Consider the following 21,425-nt stretch of genomic DNA (forward strand, 5'->3'; position numbering starts at 1 on the left):
GTTTCCCAGTTTCTTGTACTTCCCAGGTGAGGTGGTGACCCACCCTACTTCAGCTTGCATTCCTTGGGCTGCACCCACTGTCCAACCAGCCCCAGTGAGAAGGTTCAGTTGGAAATGTGGAGATCACCCGCATTCTGCATCACTCTCTCAGGGAGCTACACACCAGAGCTGTTCCTATTCAGTCATCTTGCATTTATTCTGCTTTGTTTTTCTGTTTTGCTTTGTTTTGTTTTGTTTTGTTTTGTTTTTGAGATGGAGTCTCTCTCTGTTGCCCAGGCTGGAGTGCAATGACATAGTCTTTGCTCACTGCAACCTCTGCCTCCTGGGTTCAAATGATTCTCCTGCCTCAGCCTCCCGAGTAGCTGGGATTACAGGTGCCCACCACCACGTCTGGCTAATTTTTGCATTTTTAGTAGAGACCGGTTTTCACCATGTTGGCTACATTGGTCTCGAACGCCTTACCTCATGATCTGCCCGTCTCGGCCTCCCAAAGTGCTGGGACTATAGGTGTGAGCCACTCCACCTAGTCATTTTAATATTTTATATTTTGTGTTTTATTTAAACATTGACAATTCAGATGTCACTAAAAATAGCAAACTAAGGGGCTCCAGAATGTATTTGTGAGCCACTCCACCTGGCCATTTTAATATTTAATATTTTGAGTTTTATTTAAACATTGACAATTCAGGTGTCACTAAAAATAGCAAAGTGAGGGAATCCAGAGCTTCATTACTCTTCACACACAATCAGTGAGCATGGAAAAAATGTCAAAATCAATTCCTGCAAACCTCTTGGATCCAGTGAAAAACTTAAAACCATCAGGGGATTACTTGATAAAGATAGAAGCTGCTATGTTGCAGTAAAAGAGTGTTGTGGTATTTTAAATAATTCATCTCCTATCCCTACAACCAAGATTGGTGGCAACCATAACAGCAGCCTGTATTCCTGATGCACAGTTCTAGTGTCAGAGGGAGCACTATTAGCTTGCCTTTGTTGCATCCTTTTTGCAGCAGTCCCAGGCTGGAGCACATTGCTTGGAAGCTTTTTCTGAATGTGTTGTTTAAAGACATGAGTATTGGCTGCAGCAACCTGGAAAAAAGAACGACAGTTTAGACAAGAAATGGACAGACTGAAAATATTTTGGAGAAGATTGTAGGAGACACTCGGGAACTAGGGACTTCTATAACTCTGTGTATACCAGAGAATCAAGAAAACAACATGCATACACAAAATTGAACACTTTCTCACAAAAGGCCTGAGAAGACTCTAGTGTTTGAGGCCCCTGGCTAGCTTTTGGTCTCTGCACAAGCAGGAAATAAAAGGTAAGAAACAACTGTAAATGGCCAAGCTCAGTATTGGAAAAATGCACGCATAAACATGGCCAAGGAGTAAAGACTATGAACGTATATTTTTTTGTTGGTTTTTGAAGTGGGTTTTTTTGCACCAAACATGTAAGAAAACGTTGTAAAAACACTAGGTGATCCCTAAGCTAATGGAACACATACTACAGTGGCACCACACAACAAAGAATACAGACATTACAAAAAAAATTTTGATAAAACACTAAATAAGTAAACAAAGGCAACCTATATGAAACAGCAACAACAAAACCTTGGGTGGGGGACTATGGTCTGATTTGCAGAGTTCTTACATTACAATACTCAAAATTATTACAAAAACTTATAGCAAATGTAAGGAAAGAAGAATTTGTGTCCTGTTTGAAGGGGAAAATATTAATGGAAATCACCTCTGAGGAAGCCAAAGCATTGGAAATATTAGACAAATACTTTAAATCGACTGTTTTATTATTTTTTAATTAATATATTTCCATTTTAATATTTCAAAAAATTTAATTAATATATTTCTATTTCTGGTTCAGATACAAGTGGTTTTTGGTTACATGGACAAATTGTATTGTGGTGAAGTTTGTGATTTTAGTTCACTCCTCACTCAAGTAGTGCACGTTATACCCAATATGTCATTTTTATTATCTTTTCTTGAGCTCACAACTTGACTTTTGTGGATGAAGTCTATTTTTTTTCCAATTCTAAAACCTTTACTGATACACTTTTTTAAACAAATAGTTGTAGTTGTCCTCAATCCTGCTTTGCATCCCGTTGCAACCCACTCTGGACTTTTCTTGTGCAGAAGATTGTCTTTTATATAGCAATTTATTTACATATTTGTTTTTCATATCAAGTTCTTTGAGTCTGAGAATTGTGTCTTTTTCTTTTCTTTTTTCTTCTTTATATATATATATATATATATATATGTGTGTATATATATATATATATGTGTGTATATATATATATATATACATATATATATAAAATTGTATTTTTGGTTCTGGGGTACATGTGCAGATCATGCAGGATTGTTGAACAGGTACATACAAGGCAATATGGTTTGCTGCCTCCAACTGTTCCTATTTCTCCACATTTTTTCCAGCATCTGTTGTCTCCAGATTTTTTAATGAGGGACATTCTAACTGGCATGAGATGGTATCTCAGTGTGGTTTTGTTTTGCATTTCTCTAATGACCAATGTTGATGAGCATTTTTTCATATGTTTGTTGGCCTCATATATGTCTTCTTTTGGAAAGTGTCTGCGCTTGTTCTTCACCCACTTTTGGATGGGTTTGTTTGTTTTATTCTTGTAAATCTGTTTTAGATCTTTGTAGATTCTGGATATCAGCTCTTTATCAGATGGGTGGATTGCAAAAATTTTTCTTCATTCTGTTGGTTGCTGGTTCACTCTAATGATTGTTTCTTTTGCTGTACAGAAGCTCTGGAGTTTAATTCAATCCCATTTGTCTATTTTGCCTTTTGTTACCATTGCTTTTAGTGTTTTACTCATGAAGTCTTTTTCTATGCCTATGTCCTGAATGATTTTGCCTAGGTTTTGTTCTAGGGTTTTTATGGTATTAGTTCTTATGTTTAAGTCCTTAATTCATCTGGAGTTAATTTTAGTGTAAAGTGTCAGGATGGGGTCCAGTTTCTGCTTTCTGTACATTGCTAGCCAATTTTCCCAACACCATTTATTAAACAAGGGTACCTTTCCCCATTGCTTCTTTTTGTAAGGTTTGTCAAAGATCCGATGCTTGTAAATGTGTGGTATTGTTTGAGAAGCCTCTGTTCTGTTCCGTTGGTCTATGTCTCTGTTTTGATACCAGTACCATGCTGATTTGATTACTGTTGCCTTGTAGTATAGTTTGAAGTCTGGCAGTGTGATGCCTCCAGCTTTGTTTTTGTTTATTTGTTTGTTTGTTTTTTAGGATTATCTTGGCTATGCAGGCTCTTTTTTTGTTCCATAGGAAGTTTAAAGTGTTTTTTTGAAGTTCTGTGAAGAAGGTCATAGGTAGTTTGATTGGGATAGTGTTAAATCTATTAATTACTTTGGGCAGTATGGCATTTTCACAATATTGATTCTTTCTAACCATGAGGATGGAATGTTTTTCCATCTGTTTGTGTCTTTTCTTATTTCCTTGAGCAATTATTCATAGTTCTCCTTGAAGGGGTCCTTTACCTCCTTTGTTAGTTGTATTCCTAGGTATTTTATTCTTCTTGTAGCAAATACGAATGGGAGTTTGCTCTTGATTTGGCTATCTGTTTGTCTAGAAAATTATTGATGTATAGGAATGCTTGTGATTTCTGCACATTGGTTTTGTATCCTGAGACTTTGCTGAAGTTGTTTATCAGCTTGAGGAGAATTTGGGCTGAGATGATGGGGTCTTCCAAATATTCAATCATCTTATCTGCAAATATAGACAGTTTTACTTCCTTTTTTTCTAATTGAATACACTTTATTTCTTTTCTTTGCCTGATTTCTTTGGCTAGGACTTCAAATACTATACTGAGTAAGAGTGGTGAGACATGGCATCTTTGTCTAGTGCCAGATTTCAAAGGGAATGCTTCCACGTCTGCCCATTCAATATGATATTGGCAGTGAGTTTCTCACAAATATATTTTATTATTGTATGATAGGTTCCATTGATAACTAGTTTATTGAGAGTTTTTAGCATAAAGGGCTGTTGAATTTTGTCAAAGACCTTCTCTGCATCTATTGAGATAATCATGTGGCTTTTGTCTTTGGTTCTATTTATGTGGTGGATTACGTTTATGGATTTGCATATGTTGAACCAGTCTTACCTCCCTGGGATGAAGCCTACTTGATCATGATGGATAAGCTTTTTGATGTACTGTTGCAGTCAGTTTACCAGTATTTTATTGAAGATTTTTGCATCTAGGTTCATCATGAATATTGGCCTGAAGTTTTCTTTTTTTGTTGAGTCTCTTCTGGGTTTTGGTATCAGGATGATGTTGGGCTCATAAAATGAGTTGGGGAGGATTCTCTCTTTTTGTATTGTTTGAAATACTTTCAGAAGGAGTGATACCACCTCCTCTTTGTATGTCTGGTAGAATTCGGCTATGAACCCCTCTGGACCTGGACTTTTTTTGGTTGGTAGGCTGTTAATTGCTGCCTCACCTTCATCCCTTGTTATTGGTCTATTCAGGGTTTCAGCTTCTTCCTGGTTTAGTTTTGGTAGTGTGCAGGTGTCCAGGAATTTATCCATTTCTTCCAGATTTACTGGTTTATGTGCATAGAGTTGTTTGTATTAATCTCTGATGGTAGTTTGTATTTTTCCGGAATTGGTGGTGATATCCCCTTTATCATTTTTTATTGCATCTGTTTGATTTTTCTCTCTTTTCTTTTTTATTAATCTAGCTAGTAGTCTATCTATTTTGTTGATCTTTTCAAAAATCCAGCTTCTGGATATTTTGATTTTTTTGAAGGGTTTTTTGTGTCTCTATCTCCTTCATTTCTGCTCTGATCTTAGTTATTTCTTGTCTTCTGCTAGCTTTTGAGTTTTTTTGATCTTGCTCCTCTAGCTCTTTCAATTTGACAATAGGGTGTCAATTTTGGATCTTTCCTCGTTTCTCCTGTGGGCATTTATTGCTATAAACGTCCCTCTAGACACTGCTTTAAATGTGTCCCAGAGATTCTGGTACATTGTGTCCTCGTTCTCGTTAGTTTCAAAGAACACCTTTATTTCTGCCTTCATGTCATTGTTTATCTTGTCAACATTCAGGATCCAGTTGTTCAGTTTCATGAAGTTGTGCAGTTCTTAGTTAGTTTCTTAATCCTGAAATCTAATTTGATTGCCCTGTGGTCTGAGAGACTGTTATAATTTCCATTTTTTTTTTTTTTTGTATTTGCTGAGGAGAGATTTACTTCTAATTATGTGGTCAATTTTAGAGTCAGTGCGATGTGGTGCTGAGAAGAATGTATATTCTGTGGCTGAGGGGTGGAGAGTTTTGTAGATGTCTATTAGGTCTGCTTGTTCCAGGAGATCTGCATTCAAGTTCTGGATATCCTTAATTTTCTGTCTTGTTGATCTGTCTAATGTTCACAGTGGAGTGTAAAAGTCTCCCACTATTATTGTGCAGGAGTCTAAGTCTCTGTAGGTCATGAAGAACTTGCTTTATATATCTGGATACTCCTGTATTGGGTGCATATATATTTAGGATAGTTAGCTCTTCTTGTTATATTGATCCTTTTACCATTATGTATTGTCCTTCATTGTCTCTTCTGATCTTTGCTGGTTTAAAGTCTATTTCATTTATTTTGTCTATGTGTGTCTTTGTGTGTGAGATGGGTTTTGACTTTTTACCCAGTTTGCCAGTCTATGTCTTTTGATTGGGGCATCTAGGCCATTTATATTTAACATCAATATTGTTATGTGTGAATTTGATTCTGCTATTTTTTTACTGGTTGTTTGTTTTGCCCTTTGATCAATGCAGTTTCCTCATTGCATCATTGGTCTTTACCATTTGGTTTGTTTTTGCAGTGGCTGGTACTGGATGTTTTTTCCATGATTAGTGCTTTCTTCCAGAGCTCTTGTAGGGCAGGTCTGGTGGTGATGAAATCTCTCAGTAATTGCTTGTCCATAAAGGATTTTATTTTTCCTTCACTTATGAAGCTTAGTTTGGCTGGATATGAGATTCTGGGCTGAAAATTCTTTTCTTTGAGGATGTTAAATATTGGTCCCACTCTCTTCTGGCTTGTAGGGTTTTTTCCAAGAGATCTGCTGAGAGTCTGATGGGCTTTCTTTGTGGGTGACCCAATCTTTCTCTCTGGTTGCCCTTAGCATTTTTCCCTTCATTTCAACCCTGGTGAATCTGACGATTATGTGCCTTGGGATTGCACTTCTTGAAGAGTATCTCTGTGGTGTTCTTTTTATTTCCTGTATTTAAATGTTAGCCTGCTTTGCTAGGTTGGGCAAGTTCTCCTGGATAATATTTTGAAGAGTGTTTTCCAGCTTGTATTCATTTTATCCATCCTCTTCAGATATACCGATCAAGCATAGATTAGGTCTTTTCACATAATCTCATATTTCTTGGAGGCTTTGTTTATTTCTTTTCACTCTTTTTTCTCTTTTTCTGCCTTCTCTTTATTTCATTGAGTTGATCTTCAATCTCTAATATCCTTTCTTCTGCTTGATCGATTCAGCTATTGAAGCTGTGTATGTTTCATGAAGTTCTTGTGCTGTGTTTTTCAGCTCCATCAAGTCGTTTATATTCATCTCTAGACTGGTTATTCTTGTTAGCATTTCGTCTAATCTTGTTTCAATGTTCTTGGTTTCTTTACATTGGGTTGAAATATGTTCTTTTAGGTCAGAGAAGTTTGTTATTACCCATCTTCTGAAACCTGCTTCTGTCAGCTCATCAAAATTGTTTTCTGACCTGTTTTGTTGCCATGCTGGTGAGTCACTGTGATCTCTCTGGGGAAGAGAGGTGTTCTGGACTTTGATGTTTTCTTTCTTTTTGTTCTGGTTTCTTCCCATCTTCTCTGAGTGGACATCCTTTCTGTTAAAGTTGAGGTTATTTCTCCTGCATGAGGCTTTTTTTTTTTTCTTTTAAACGCAGGTGTCACTGTGCCACTTGAAACAGTCTGTCCTGCCGGGCGCGGTGGCTCAAGCCTGTAATCCCAGCACTTTGGGAGGCCGAGGCGGGTGGATCACGAGGTCGAGAGATCGAGACCATCCTGGTCAACATGGTGAAACCCCGTCTCTACTAAAAGTGCAAAAAATTAGCTGGGCATGGTGGCACGTGCCTGTAATCCCAGCTACTCAGGAGGCTGAGGCAGGAGAATTGCCTGAGCCCAGGAGGCGGAGGTTGCGGTGAGCCGAGATCACGCCATTGCACTCCAGCCTGGGTAACAAGGGCGAAACTCCGTCTCAAAAAAGAAACAGTCTGTCCTTTGTCTGCCTGTGAAGGTGCTGCTGGACTGCCTCAGTCTCAGCCAGGCTGCTGTTTAATTTTTGCCTGGTTTCCATACTTGTGGGGTTAGCCCCACCTTCCCAATGGCAAGTTCTTTCCCTCTGCTGAACCCGCTGCTCCCAGATAGAGGATGCAAAACTCTCCCTGGAGAGGGACTGCATTTGCTGGATCTTGTGGGGAAGGGGCCTGTCTTCTATCCTCCTCCCCACGTTCAACTCTCCCTTCTGGGGGACTAGCAATTGCTTTTTGAAAGCTTTCTTGGTATTAGTCCAAATCTCCCTCCTGGTCTGTGCTAACAAGGCACCAGTCTGGTCAGGGCTGCTGGCCTGGGCTGTTGCCCAGGTCTGCAACTCCAGGTGGTTCTTAGCAAGGTGGTGTTTTCATGGTCTGTGGTGCTGCCAAAGTCTTGGAGTGTATTGCCATATCTGGTTCAGAGAACCAAGTAGGTGTTGGCCCCTCAATCCTCTGTGCCTGATACACTTTCCAGTTGGGCATGCCCCGCCTTGCCTCGGCTGGATGCCTTTGGGCTGCTTTCACTGCCTTTTCTGGGGGTTAATCCTGCTGTTCAACCAGTCCCTTCAAAACAAAACCAGTACCTCGCTCGGAGACACAGATATCACTCTGGTTCTGTCTCACTCGGTGTTAGCTGCACTCTGGGGAAGTTTCCTTTTGGCCGTCTTTCTCATTTCTCTGCCACACTTTCTTTATCCACTTATTGGTCATTGAGCACATAGATTGGTTTTATGTCTTTGCAATTATGAACTGTGCTGTAATAAACATATGCATACAGATATCCTTTGAATATGTTGATTTCTTTTCCTTTTAGTAGATATTTTATAGTGGGATTGTTAAATCAAATGTTAGATCTACTTTTAGTTCTTTAAGGAATCTCTATATTGTTTTCCATAGAGGTTGTACTAAATTACATTTCCACTAGCAGTGTATCAGCATTTCCTTTTCACCACACACATGAAAATATCTACTGCTTTTTGACTTTTTAATAATGACCATTCTTGCAGGAGTAAGATAGTATTTCATTGTGGTTTTAATTTGCGTTTTCCTGATGATTAGTGACATTGAACATTTTTTCATGTCTATAGGCCATTTATATATTTTTTGAGAAATATCTATTCATATCATTTGCCCACTTTTTGATGGGATTATTATTTTTCTTGCTAATTTGAGTTTTTTGTCGATGCTAATATCTATTAGTCCTTTGTCAAATGCATAATTTGCAAGTGTTTTCTCCCATTCTGTGGGTTGTCTGATGATTATTTCTTTTATTGTACATAAGTATTTTAATTTAATTGGGTCCCATTTATTTATTTTATTTTATTTGCATTTGCTTTTTAAGTTTTAATTATGCATTCTTCATCTGGGTGCAAAAGAGTTTTTCCTAGGTTATTCTCTTGAATTTTTATGGTTTCAGGTCGTATATTTAAGTCTATGGTCCATCTTGAGTTGATTTTTTGTCTAAGGTGAGATATAGAGATCCAGTTTTATTCCCCTACATATGGCTCTCCAGTTTATTACATAAAATATCCTTTCTTCAATTTATGTGTTTGTGTGCTTTGTCAAAGATCTGTTCGTTGTAAGCATTTGGCTTTGTTTCTGGGTTCTCTACTTTACTCCACTGGTCTGTTTACTTTGATAGCAATACCATGTTGTTTTGGTAACTGTAGCTTTGTAGTCTAAGTTGAATTCTGGCAATGTGATGACTCAAGATTTGTTTTTCTTGAAATTGCTTTTGCTATCTGGGCTATTCATTGGTCCCATATTTTGTGATTTTTTTTTTCTAATTTTGTGGAAAATGATATCGGTGTATTAATAAGAATTGCATTGAATCCATACATTGCTTTGGGAAGTATGATCATTTTCACAGTATTGATTCATCCAATCCAAGAGCATGAGATGTGTTTCCATTTGTTTTTGTCATTTTTCATTTTTTTAAGCAGTGTTTGCAGCTCTGCTTATAGAGGTTTTTTTATACCTTCTTGGTTAAGTATATTCCTAGGTGTTTTATTTTATTTCTTTGCAACTGTTGTAAAAGGGACTGCATTTTTGATTTGATACTCAGCTTGGTCATTGCTGCTGCTACTGATGTACACTGATTTGTGTGCACTAATTTTGTAACCTGAGACCTTACTGGATTTGTTTGTCTAATCTATGAATCTTTTGGAAAAGTCTTTAGGGTTTTGCATTCATAATCATACCATTGGCAAATAGCAATAGTTTGACTTCCTCTTTTTTAATTTGAATGTCTTTTATGTCCTTCTCTTGACTGCTCTGTGTAGGATTACCTCAAAATAATAAACCCATAACTGGTATCATACTAAATGAAGAAATATTGAAAGTGTTTTCCTGGAGAACTAGAACAAGACAAAGATGCCCACTTTCACCATTCATATGCAACATAGCACTAAATCAACTGTTTTAAATGTACAGAAACAGCTAAAGGAAGCCATGGACAAAGAAGAAAAGAAAACCAGGAAAATGATATATGACCAAATGAGAGTAACAATATTAAGGAAAAAGTTATAAAAAGGAGGTGGGTGAAAGTAGAGTAAGATAGCCAAATATAAAACTCCAGTGAGCATCTTCCTTATAGGAACACCTAAGTGAACAACTATATATACAAGAAAGCACCTTTGTAGGAACTAAAATTCAGGTGAGCAATCACAGTAACAGCTTTTAACATTATCTCAAAGAAAGAGGCACTGAAAAGGGTAGGAATGACAGTCTTTAATTTCTTACACCACCCCTTCCTCATCCTTTGGGAGCACCTCAATGGTGCAGAGTAGGAATCTATGTGCTTGAAGGAGAGAGAGTGCATGATGGTATGACTTTGCATTGGAACACAGTGCTGCCTTTTCATGTCAGGAAGAAAGACCAGGCAGAATTCAGCTGTTGCCCAAGGTGGGTGCATTTAGAACAGCCCTAAGCAGAGGGGAATGGCCTGTCTTATCAGTAAAAACCTGAGTTTTGGCAAGCACTTCTACTGTGGGCTAAGGTGCTCTGGTGTCCTGCATACACTTGAAAGGCAGTCTGGACCACAAGAACTCCAAATTCTTGACAAGACTTCCTGCTGTGCTTCACTTGAAGCCAGTGGTCATGTAGTGCATGTGACCTAGTGTAACATCAGTCAGGGTTGCCAAAGGAGTGCTGTGTCAATCCTTACCCAACCCAAGACAATGCATCTCGCAGCAACAGGAGACAATACTTCCTCCCACTTGAGGAGAGAAGATGGGAGAGTAAAGAGAACTTTGGTTTGCAACTTGCATACTAGCTCAGATATAGTAGGATAAGGCAGCAGTAGAGTCCAGGGGCCAGAGGAGTGCATGAGAACTCTGAGTGACTAAGACACCATTTATTGGGAGGCAGGATACTGCTTCAACTTAGGCACCAGGGAGGCATGACTACTCTAGGTGACCGCAACACTGTTATCTCAGAAGCCAGAGTGCCACTTCAGCTCAGGCAAAAATGCATGACTTCTCTTGGCAGCTAAGACATTTTTATGTGATTACTCACTTTGTTTCAGCTCTGATAAAGTGGATATGGGTGCAGTGAACAACTGGGGGGGATTTATAGAGCAGCTCTGTTGAAACATCATTTCCTCAGGAGGCAGTGTGCAGCTTCAACCCAGGCTCCCAGAGGCAGATTGCAGCAGCGCAAGGAAAGAGTTATGGAGTGGCTCTACCAAGATATTGCTTCATTGGGAAAGACTGTGCAGGTTTTGCTTAGGCGCTGAAGGGCAGGGTGCAGCAGTGACTGGAAGAGGTAAATGAAAGACGTCCATTTCAACAGCATTTCTCCAGGAGACAGTGTGCAGCTTCAGCTCTTCGCAAGGGCACATGGCACAGACATGACTGGAAGAGGTAGATGGAGTGGTGCTGACAAACTACTTCTTTTTTGTATGTAGTATAACTGTGTGTGTGTGTGTTTGTGTGTGTGTGTGTGTGTGTGTGTGTGTGTGTGTGTATTATACTTTTAAGTTCTGGGTACATGTGTAGAATGAGCAGGTTTGTTACATAGTTATACACATGACATGGTGTTTGGCTACATCTATCACCCCATCATCTACATTAGGTATTTCTCCTAATACTATCCCTCCTCTGGCCTCCCACCCACCAACATGCCCCAGTGTGTGATGTTCCCCTCTCTGTGTCCATGTGTTCTCATTGTTTAACTCCCACTTATGAGTGAGAATATGCAATGTTTTGTTTTCTGTTCTTGTTTTAGTTTGCTGAGAATGATGGAGTAACCACTTTTTACCAAGGAGGGAGTATACAGTTTTAGCCCTGGTCCCCCATTGAAGAAAACACTACAGCAGTATACAAAACTTTACTATGCAATACTGATGTTGTTAACATTTTTAAATTATTATTAAGTTTCCTAAGAGATTTCTCATTTTATTATTTTTATTACAATAAAATATGCATAAAAATTGACCTTTTTTGCTGTTTCTCCAAAATTTTATTTTAATTTAAATTACAGGATCAGCTAGATATTTTGATTAAAATTTCACTTTTCCTCATGAGAAAGAAAGCTCTTTCATGGCATTGTTAACAAATGTATACATCTCTACTTTTTTAAGCATTAAAAATCACATTAAGTAACTGCCTTATGTAAAATTAAACCTTAAAAATTGACCATTTTAACCATTTTAAGTGTACAGGTCAGTGGTATTAAGTACATTCACATTCTTGTGCAACCATCGAAACTATCCATTTCCAGAACATTTTTATCATCCCATATTGAAACTCTGTACCCATAAATTAATACTTCGCCCTTCCTGTCTTCCAAGTAAACCAAGGTAACCACTGTTCTACTGTCTCTATGAATTTGAGTATTCTAGGTACCTTATATAAGTGGAATCATATATCTGTCCTTTTGTGTCTGGCTTGTTCACTTAATATAATGTCTTCAAATTTCATCCATGTTGTAGTATGTCAGGATTTTATTCCTTTTTAAGGCTGGATAATATTTTATTGTATGTATATATCATATTTTTTTTTATCCATTTACCTGTCAATGAATACTTGGATTGCTTCCACCTCTAATGTGACTAATGGTGCTATGAACACTGGTATAGAAGTATGCATTTTATCTCTTGCTTTTAATTATTCTGAGTATATATTTAGAGCTGTAATTGTTGAATAATTGTAACTTAGTAATTCTAAGTTTAATTTTGGGGGGAACCACCACAGCATTTCCACAATGAGTACACTATTTTACAGTCCAATCAGTAATGCATGAGGATTTCAATTTCTCCACATTTTTGCAAACACTTGTTTTATTTCTTTTTCCTAATGATAGCCATCCCAATGGGTGTGATGTGGTATCCCATTGTGGATTTGATTTAGATTTTCCTAATCACTAAGGATGTTGAGCATCTTTCCATGTTCTTATTGGCCATTTGTATATGTTCCTTGAAAATAAGTCTATTCAGTATTTTTTGCATACATTTCACTTAAATGAAATGAAAGTAAGTTAGAGGCTTTCAAGTGTGGGAAAAGAGTGAGTGAGAGATTGTAAGTGACTCACATTCTGACTGCAGATGCTCACAACCCTAGCCCCCTCAGAGGGAGAACTTACACTCTGTCCCGCACACTCACCAAGACTTAAGCACTTGCACCATGGTGCCATTTTGAAAGCCCAGGCCTCATCAGACTGCATCCTACCCTGTGGTCCAAGAACATCTGCATCTCCATAACAGTCGTGTTAAAATTAAAAGAACTTTTAAGGCCATCTAACTCAGCCTTATCATTTTGCAGACAGAAAAACTGAGTCACAGAGAAATAAAATTTCTTGATGAATTTCTTTCATATATTTTATTCTCTGACAGAGCTAGAAAAAACAACAGATTTCTAAAACCTTAGTATACTGTTCTGTTAACTAATTTCTACCCTGCTTGGTTCAAGATAATTTTAAAATCCATTCTATTTCTTCTCCAAATTCAACCTATTCTTTAAACACAGGTCCAAGTCTTACTTGAAAGAAGAGGCTCACAGAAAGCCCAAAAATTTCCATAAGGGAATATTTGCTTGGTTGATCTTAATAAGTTGTCAATATTTATGCAAGCATGCAGACAGATGGCATTAGAAATGGGTATAAGCGAATGTCTATAGAGGAAGTAGTATTTGAAAAAAAAAAAAAAAGACCTGTGGGTTGAAACTGCATGGTAAATTTTGGCAAGTATAAGCGCCTTGATATGGTTGGAGCAATGGGCCACAATAAGGAGTTTTGAATTTTTGTATGTAGGAGATGATGACTCAGTGAAGCATAAGAAAAACTGTCATATTTTTATGGATGTCAGCAAGATGGCAGAATACAAGTTTTCATCTTCCCACAGAAGCACTACTTTTAATAACCACCTATCAATAAGAATACCTTTGTGGGGACCCAGAAGTCTAGCAAAGAGGTCTCAGCATGTTGTTGGAGCAAAAAATCTGAGAAAAGACATATTTAAAAGAGTAATAAGAACAGTTTCACCTTACCAATGGCACCCCCTCCCAAGGTAGCAAAGCTTGGTGCTAAGATAAACCTCCTCAGCTCACAGTTTCTTCCATGGAGGGGATGTGAGAACATAGTGAATGCCCAGCTTGTCCAGCCATGTGAAGAGCCCCACTACTCTTGTAACCCAGTGAGGCCACTGATAGGATCAGCATGGCTGAACACTTTGGAGACAGCTAGTTGCAGGGAAAATGAGGAGGACTCACAGCAACAAGGGAATGAAACTCAACACAGAGCCACCAGTAAGTTCCAAGAGACTTTTAAATGTCATAGGATACATCATCTGTCCACATTCCCAACATCCCATGCATGTCCTCAACATTTCATGTGCCTTTTTTTCCATAGCTGGTTCCCACATGTGACCCCAATATGGTACACATGAGCCTCTTTACATCATTCATGTGCACACATGGAGAATCGGCCTGAATCTACTATCTAGGAAAAATATGCTTTATATTGAACACATCAGGGCACTGCCATAGCGAAAACAAATAAGAGGATGTCATCACCAGAGTGGTTGTATGGATTTAGGAGAAGACATACAACTTTAAGACATCCCACACCAAGAAAGAACAAGAGGAATGAAGTGGTTGCACTCATAGAAAAGGCCTGAGAGACCTACAGAATCCCTGGCCAGAGTGACTGGCGAAGTTTCTCTCTCTCTCTCTCTCTCTCTCTCTCTCTCTCTCTCTCTCTCTCTTCCAAAGCCAGCCAGTAAAGTCTAGAATATAATGGCTTCTTGAAATGTGAAGATAGCAATGAAAGAATTTTTAAAAAGTCAAAGAAATATGACACCACCAAAGGAATACAATAATCTTTAATAACCGACCTCAAAAAATGGAGATATATAAATTGCCTGACAAATAATTTAAAATAATTGTTAAGGAAGTCCAGTGAGCTACAAGAGAACACAGAGAGACAGCCCAAGAAATTTAGGAAAACAATACATGAGAAAAACAAAAAAGCAAAAATTTCAGCAAAAGGATAGAAATTACCAGAAAATAACCAAACGAAGTCTGCTGATGATGAATATAATGAATAAACTGAAAAGGGCAATAGTGACTTTCCACAAAAGACTTGATGAACCAGAAGAAAGAGTCTGTGCATTCAAAGATGGATTATTTTACATTAACCGGTCAGAGGATAAATGACAAAAATAACGAAAAAAGGGTGAAGAAAGTCTATGAAATATATGGGACCCCATCAAGTGAGAAAAGAGAGAAAAAGCTTATTTAAAGGAATAATGGCTGAAAATGTCCCAAATTTTGGCAGGGATATGGACATTCAGGTTCATGAAGCCCAAAATCTTAAAACATGAACAATCCAAAGATTATACTAAGATACACTATAATCAAATAACTAAATATAGAAGGCAGTGAGAGAACTTTAAAAGTAGCAAGAGGAAACTGACTCTTCACATGTGTATTAGTCCATTTTCATAGTGCTATAAAGATATAAACAAGATTGGGTAATTTATAAAGCAAAAGAAGGTAAATGGACTTACAGTTCCACATGGCTGTAGAGGCCTCACATTCATGGCAGAAGGTGAAAAAGGAGCAAAGATATATCTTAGTGTGTGTGCATGGGATCTGCCTTTTTTTCTTTTTCCTTTTTTTTTTTTTTTTTTTTTTTTTTTTTGAGACGGAGTCTCACTCTGTACCAGGTTGGAGTGTGGTGGCAAGAGCTCACCTCACTGCAACCTCTGCCTCCCAGGATCAAGTGATTTTCCTGCCTCAGCCTCCTGAGTAGCTGGGATTACAGGCACATGCCACCATACCCAGCTAATTTTTGTATTTTTAGTAGAGACAAGGTTTCACCATGTTGTACATGATGGTCGTGATCTCCTGACCTCATGATCCTCCCACCTCAGCCTCCCAAAGTGCTGAGATTACAGGTGTGAGCCACTGCACTTGACCAGAACTGCCCTTTATAGAGATTTATTCACTATCAAGAGAACAGCACAGGAAAACCTGCCCCCAAGATTCAGTTCCCTCTCACCAGGTTTCTCCCATAACATGTGAGGATTACGGGAGCTACAATTCAAGATGACATTTGGGTGAGGACACAGCAAAACCATATCAATATGCAAAGGAAGTCTCATAAGCCTACCAGTATATTTCTCAGCAGAAACCTTTGCAGAAGAAGAGAGAGTATGGTGATCAATTTAAAGTGCTGAAAGAGCAAAAGCTTTCAACCAATACTATACGTAGCAAAAATTTCAGAAATCAAGAGTTAAAGACTTCCCACCCCCCCACAAGAAAACTGAGGATATCATCACCACTAGGCCTAGATTACAAGAAATACTGATGAATGTTCTTCAAGTTGAAACAAAAAGATGCTAATCAGTAACATGAAAACATGTCAAAATATAAAACTCACTGATAAAGGTAAGCACATAGTTAAATGCAGAACACTCTAATACTGTAATGGTGGTGTATATATCACTTTTAACTCTAGTATGAATGTTAAGAGACAAAGATATAAAAATAAGTATAGTTTCTTTTTTTTTTCCAGAAATAGTGTTCCATTTATTTACTGAAAAAGAGGGAGATTAGGCCTTCATCATTCATTTTTCTCCAATCTCGCCAATCTCCCTCCCCTCATTTTTTTCCAAAATAACAACACACTGAGAAATATGTTTGTACAAAAACCACATATTATCCTCCACCTCACAAATTCAGGTGACTGAATTACAGGAATAAAACCAGATCAAAGACATGAAAAGAAAAAGCCCCTGCTTATACTGAAACATAACACTGTTAAGAATTCAGGTATTTTGTAGAATTTTATCATAGGAAAAATATTTCCCCCTGGATCTTTTAAATTTGAAAGCAATCACATTAAAGACCTGAGGTTAAAAGTATGAACCAGAATTCTATTTTCCTTCTAGGACTCCAGGGGAACAGGTAAGTATTTGGAATGAGTTTCCTTTTGGAAAGACTGATTGGAAGTAGGGAAAACCCTGGCCCATTGTCAAAAGGCACTGGGGTCTTTCTGGAGCCAAATACATTGGAAGTAACCTCCAATTAGGAATAAACTCATTCCCATTTCCACTCCCAAGAGTCCAGAACAAAAACAAAAGGACCAAGGTCTCCTCGACTCCAGTTAAAGGCAAACCTGAGGGTTTGAAAGGCAAATCTCAATTGTGGTTTTATTTATTTATTTATTTATTGCTTTCTGATATTAAAGAAAGAAGTTCTAAAGTGTTTTATAGACACCTCCATATACCCTCTCTTATGTAAAACTTTATAAAATATATAGAAAAAGATATCCAAAAGATGTCTACTTTGCATTCTAAATAATGAAACTGCCACTTGAGAATGTGAAGTGAGAAAGTCAGGTGCTTTGGAAACCAAGCTCTACCGAAAACACCCTTTCCCCACACATGGAAGGATAGAAGGTAGAGAAGGATAAGAGGAGAAAACCAGGAACTCTCAAGTCACTTATCAGCAGGCAGGGGTAAATATGAGCTCAAATTAAGGCATTTTTGTAGCTTGTCCTCTGGAATGGCATTTTACTCTCCCAGGCTAGGCACCCCAGACGTCAAAGCATGATGCTCTGACTGCCTAGTGAGTCCCTTGTTACCCTTGGCATCTCTTTGAGAACCCTGTGATAGACGGAATGTGAGATCCCAGAAAGGAAGGGAGAAGGTATAAAAAGCTGATATCCTGCTTCACTTTTCTCATCCCATCCTAACCTTAAAAGTACCAGTTCACGAAATTCCACTCCCTGGCTACTGTAACAAGAGGTAGTTTGGGGACTTGTACCCCCAGCCATCCTAACCAAGTGTCGTGAGCTAAAATATTTAGCACTATCTACTTTTATTTTCTTTTACAGGGTTTTTTAAAGAGGGAGAAAAAAATGCAACCGAATCAGTGAATAGTAGGCTAGACTCATGAGGGGGCCATTACCCTAGACTCCTAACTTTTCAGGCTAGTTGAGGAAACTAAGAAATGTCTCCCAGTATTCCAACCCTCAAAGCTCACATTGCTCTTAGAAAAACAAAACACTCACCCCAAATCCAAAAAATCATCCTCATAAAAAAACAGAGCCAGCAGGTCTGGGGAAGGAGCAGATAGTTGTGCTCTCCTCTAGCAAATACTAGTTCTGTGATATGTTCTGCCACGTAGTGTGGAGGCCCTCAGAGGCCTCACTAGGGAATAAACTCACTGAGGTACTTCTTCCATATCTCTTAATTTTCACGCATTTGTGTGTAGCAAAAGTCTCAAACTTCACCATCAGCACCATACTTAGCTCGGAAAAGCTGAAATAAGGTCACTTATAATGCCTTAAGGTTTGTCTCCTGTGGCTATCCCCCTTCTGCCCATCACTATTTTTTTGGTTCCTATTAACTTAGGATGCTCTCCTTTAAAACAATAATAATAGAATGATAAAAACATAATGATTACACAGCATTATTTATAGAAGCTTAAAACAAAGCAAAAAACTGAAAGAGCAAAAATGATAAAGACATAGCATGCTAAAAAATGACAGGACCTACAGAGAAAGTGTCAGCATACCCCCACACCAGGACAGGGGAGATATAGATTATTTTAAGGATGACCAGGGCACACTGTTACCACAGGTTTCCCCTTAAGTGTTGACTGAGGACCCAACATAAAATGTGTCAAAGAGAGGGGTGATAAGAGGAGTGGGGAGTGACAGGACACGTGCTTGGAGCTGTGAGAACAAAAATCCTGAAAGAAACCCAAGAAAGTTAAGGAACACAAATCTTGTCATCCCCACTCCAGCTTATAGTGGTGGGTGTGGACGTTCCCTGCATCTTCCAGGCTAAGGAACATCTGAGGCTGGCAGGCCTGGAGCAGGAGGTGGAGGGACCCCATCTGCAGGTGGTGGTGGTGGTGGCTGCTGTGGTGGTGGAGGGGAAGAAATGCTGTTAGGTGCTATCAGGGGTACCCGGGGTCCTAAGTTGTTTCCTGTCATTTGAGGCATGCTAGGAGGGATGAGGCCACTCCCAGAGGGGTGGACATTGGCTGCAACAGTGGGAATCATTCGGCCTGCCATGTGCTGTCCAGGCATCATGGAACCTGGGCCTGGTATCTGACCTGGCTGGGGTGAAAAAGGTGGTGGCATCTGGTGGTATATTAGAAGGTAGTGAGGGAGCTGTTGATGAGGCATCATGCCATGGTGCCCTGCTGCTCCAAGTGGGGCCAGGCCAGGTCTTCCTGAGTGCTGGTGTGCCTGTTGAGGGTTCTGGCCATGCTGCTGCTGTTCCGTTTGCTGTCGTGCTCATAATTCAGCAAACTTCAACTGTTCCATGTGGAAGTTTTGGCATTCAGTAAGCAACTACTACCTCTGTTGGTCTAGAGCTTCTTTCTCTCTGTCCATGATAGTTTCCAGCTCTTCAAAATGTCAAAGTTTGATCTCTAGTTTCTTCACTTGTGTCTCAACCAGGAGAGCTACCAGGAACTTGATGTTTCTTTCTTCCACTGCAGCCAAGTGCTTGCCTTTGATAGCAGCTGAGGCAAGAGCAGCTGCTGCGGCTATGGCAACATTTCCTTCGAAAATTTCATGTTCTACTTTCCTCTTCCCACTATCATTTTCTCTTTCTTTACATTTATCAGTGAGTTCTTTGTTCTCTTAAGTTTCCTTTTCTTCTGATTTTGTATTCTTACTCCACTATCCTGTTCCTTTTCACTTTTTTTTTTTCATTTTCTCCATCTTGTGCTTTATCACCTTCATCCATTTCATTTTCCACTTTGTTTGCTGCCTTTTCAGCTACTGACCATCAGAATCGGCTTCCATTTTTTCCTCTTCAGCTACTTCAAACTTCTCTTGCTCATCAGGCCCTGGGACTGCAATGCAGCTGCTCTCCAGGCCATACATGGGATCCACTTTTCCGGAGGCTCATGCTGCTTCTTGTACTTCTTGACATGAGCTTCAACCAATTCCAGTGGTACCTCCTCCTGGATCCAAGAAAATTCCTCCAAAGCCGCTTTTGCTGCAGCAGATGCCATGCAAGGGGTCCACCACAGATACCAAAAAAGCAACAGTACTCATGACTGAATTTCCTGACTGACTAAAGGGGACAGGTTGGTAGGCCAAAAGCCCAAGGGAAGCATCTGAATTCTCAAGGTATGAGTCCTCAATGGGAAGTCTCAAAAAGTGGAGGATACATTCATCCTGAGTACAACTTACGACATGTTCTGACACTGTTCCAATCATCCTTGTACATCTCCAGGGCCTCCAGAAGTAGAAGGGTTTTCTGTTCAGTCCATTCTCTTCCAGCACTAGCACCTTTACTCTGATTAATGTTTTCTTGGAGTAGATGTCAGTACGAAGACCAAAGTTCTGCAAATCAATTGGTTTTTCGTTGCTTTTCTCAGGAAAATTTAGCATCTGTTGAGCATCAGGGACCTGAGGTGATCGAAGATGCAGAGGCACAAGCCCAGAGGGGTATCAGCTGATACATTAAAATGAGGACTAGGAGGTGGTTCCATTACCATGAGTCTACTTTCCTAGTCAACTTGGTAATTAACAAGTTACCACTTCTCTAAAAGGGCATGGACCCTCATTACAGCACATATATCTCCAATCAAGTTCCTCTGACAAGCAGTGCTAGTTAAGTACTCTTGGGGGTTTAGGCGAAGGCAAATGTGTCCTCTTTTGAGCATTAGCTGATGCTTTTCTATCTATCTCTTCTTTCTGGAATTCTGACTGGCTCTTCATTCTTTGTTGAAATCTGCTGATGAAAACTCACAGGCTTCCTATTTTCATCCACCTCATAATCCTCATTCATCCATTCATTGAAAATATCAGTGTCCAAAATCCATTTCACATGAACCTTCCGTGGCTTTTCTGGAATTGGTGGATCTTCAATTTTGGCATCAACATCATTAGTATGGACCCAAGTATCATAGCTGTCTGGGTAAAAGCCCCAATGCGCTAACACTTGCTTGTCTTTTCTCATTACCTGTCTCAACCATTCTTCATCCTCTTGTGAGGAAGAATATGGATAAATGTGGTGGGAAGCTTTTGACTTCTCATCAGTAAATGTTCCCTGATGTTTGATAATGTCTTTCAATTTGTTAGCCAACTTCAGATCAATGTCTGGAATGACGTAGATGTTGGTCTGGTCAAACAATTGTTCTGCACCAATGTTTTTTCAATATTCATAAACATTTCCACATTACAATCTATTTGGGATGGGTTCTGTAGGTCAAACCTCCGCCATCCCTGTTCATTTTTATACTTGTAAGCAGCAGCAAGAATGTGACACAAGGTTCCTCCAGCTTTGAAATCCATGAAACATTTTGCAGGGAGTTTGGTGAAGGCTGGGTTAGTGACGTGCTTCCCAATGGCATCTTCCTGGAACTGAAGAAGCTGTACTACCAGCCTAGCCAGTGTTTTATTGGTAAGAGCATCTGCATAAATGTACTTCTTGTAGTGCTTACCCAGCAATACCCGCACCGAATCCAGCTGGGACACCGTCTCTGGGCTCTCCCAAAACTTGGTGGCCGGGCCCCGTCCTTCTGCTGATAAACGGCCAGGCCTGCAGCTACCACAGTGGCCCTGAGCCCATGGCACCTACTGCTGCACCCTGGCCGCCACCGCCACCCACTGCTGTGGCCATCGTCGCGGCTCGTCGTCCCCACTGCCTGGCCCACCCCAT

General features: G+C 39.4%; 1 protein-coding gene and 1 pseudogene across 5 annotated transcripts in view; one reads left to right on the forward strand and one right to left on the reverse strand.

Moving 5' to 3' along the window:
* Positions 1-21,425, forward strand: part of ZC3H12B (zinc finger CCCH-type containing 12B) — a 523,339-nt gene that overhangs the window by 176,975 nt on the left and 324,939 nt on the right. The window lies entirely within an intron of this gene.
* On the reverse strand, positions 18,584-21,362 carry LOC101043930 (SWI/SNF complex subunit SMARCC1 pseudogene; annotated as a pseudogene).

This window comes from Saimiri boliviensis, chromosome X (assembly GCF_048565385.1).
Source record: "Saimiri boliviensis isolate mSaiBol1 chromosome X, mSaiBol1.pri, whole genome shotgun sequence".
Lineage (NCBI taxonomy): Eukaryota > Metazoa > Chordata > Mammalia > Primates > Cebidae > Saimiri > Saimiri boliviensis.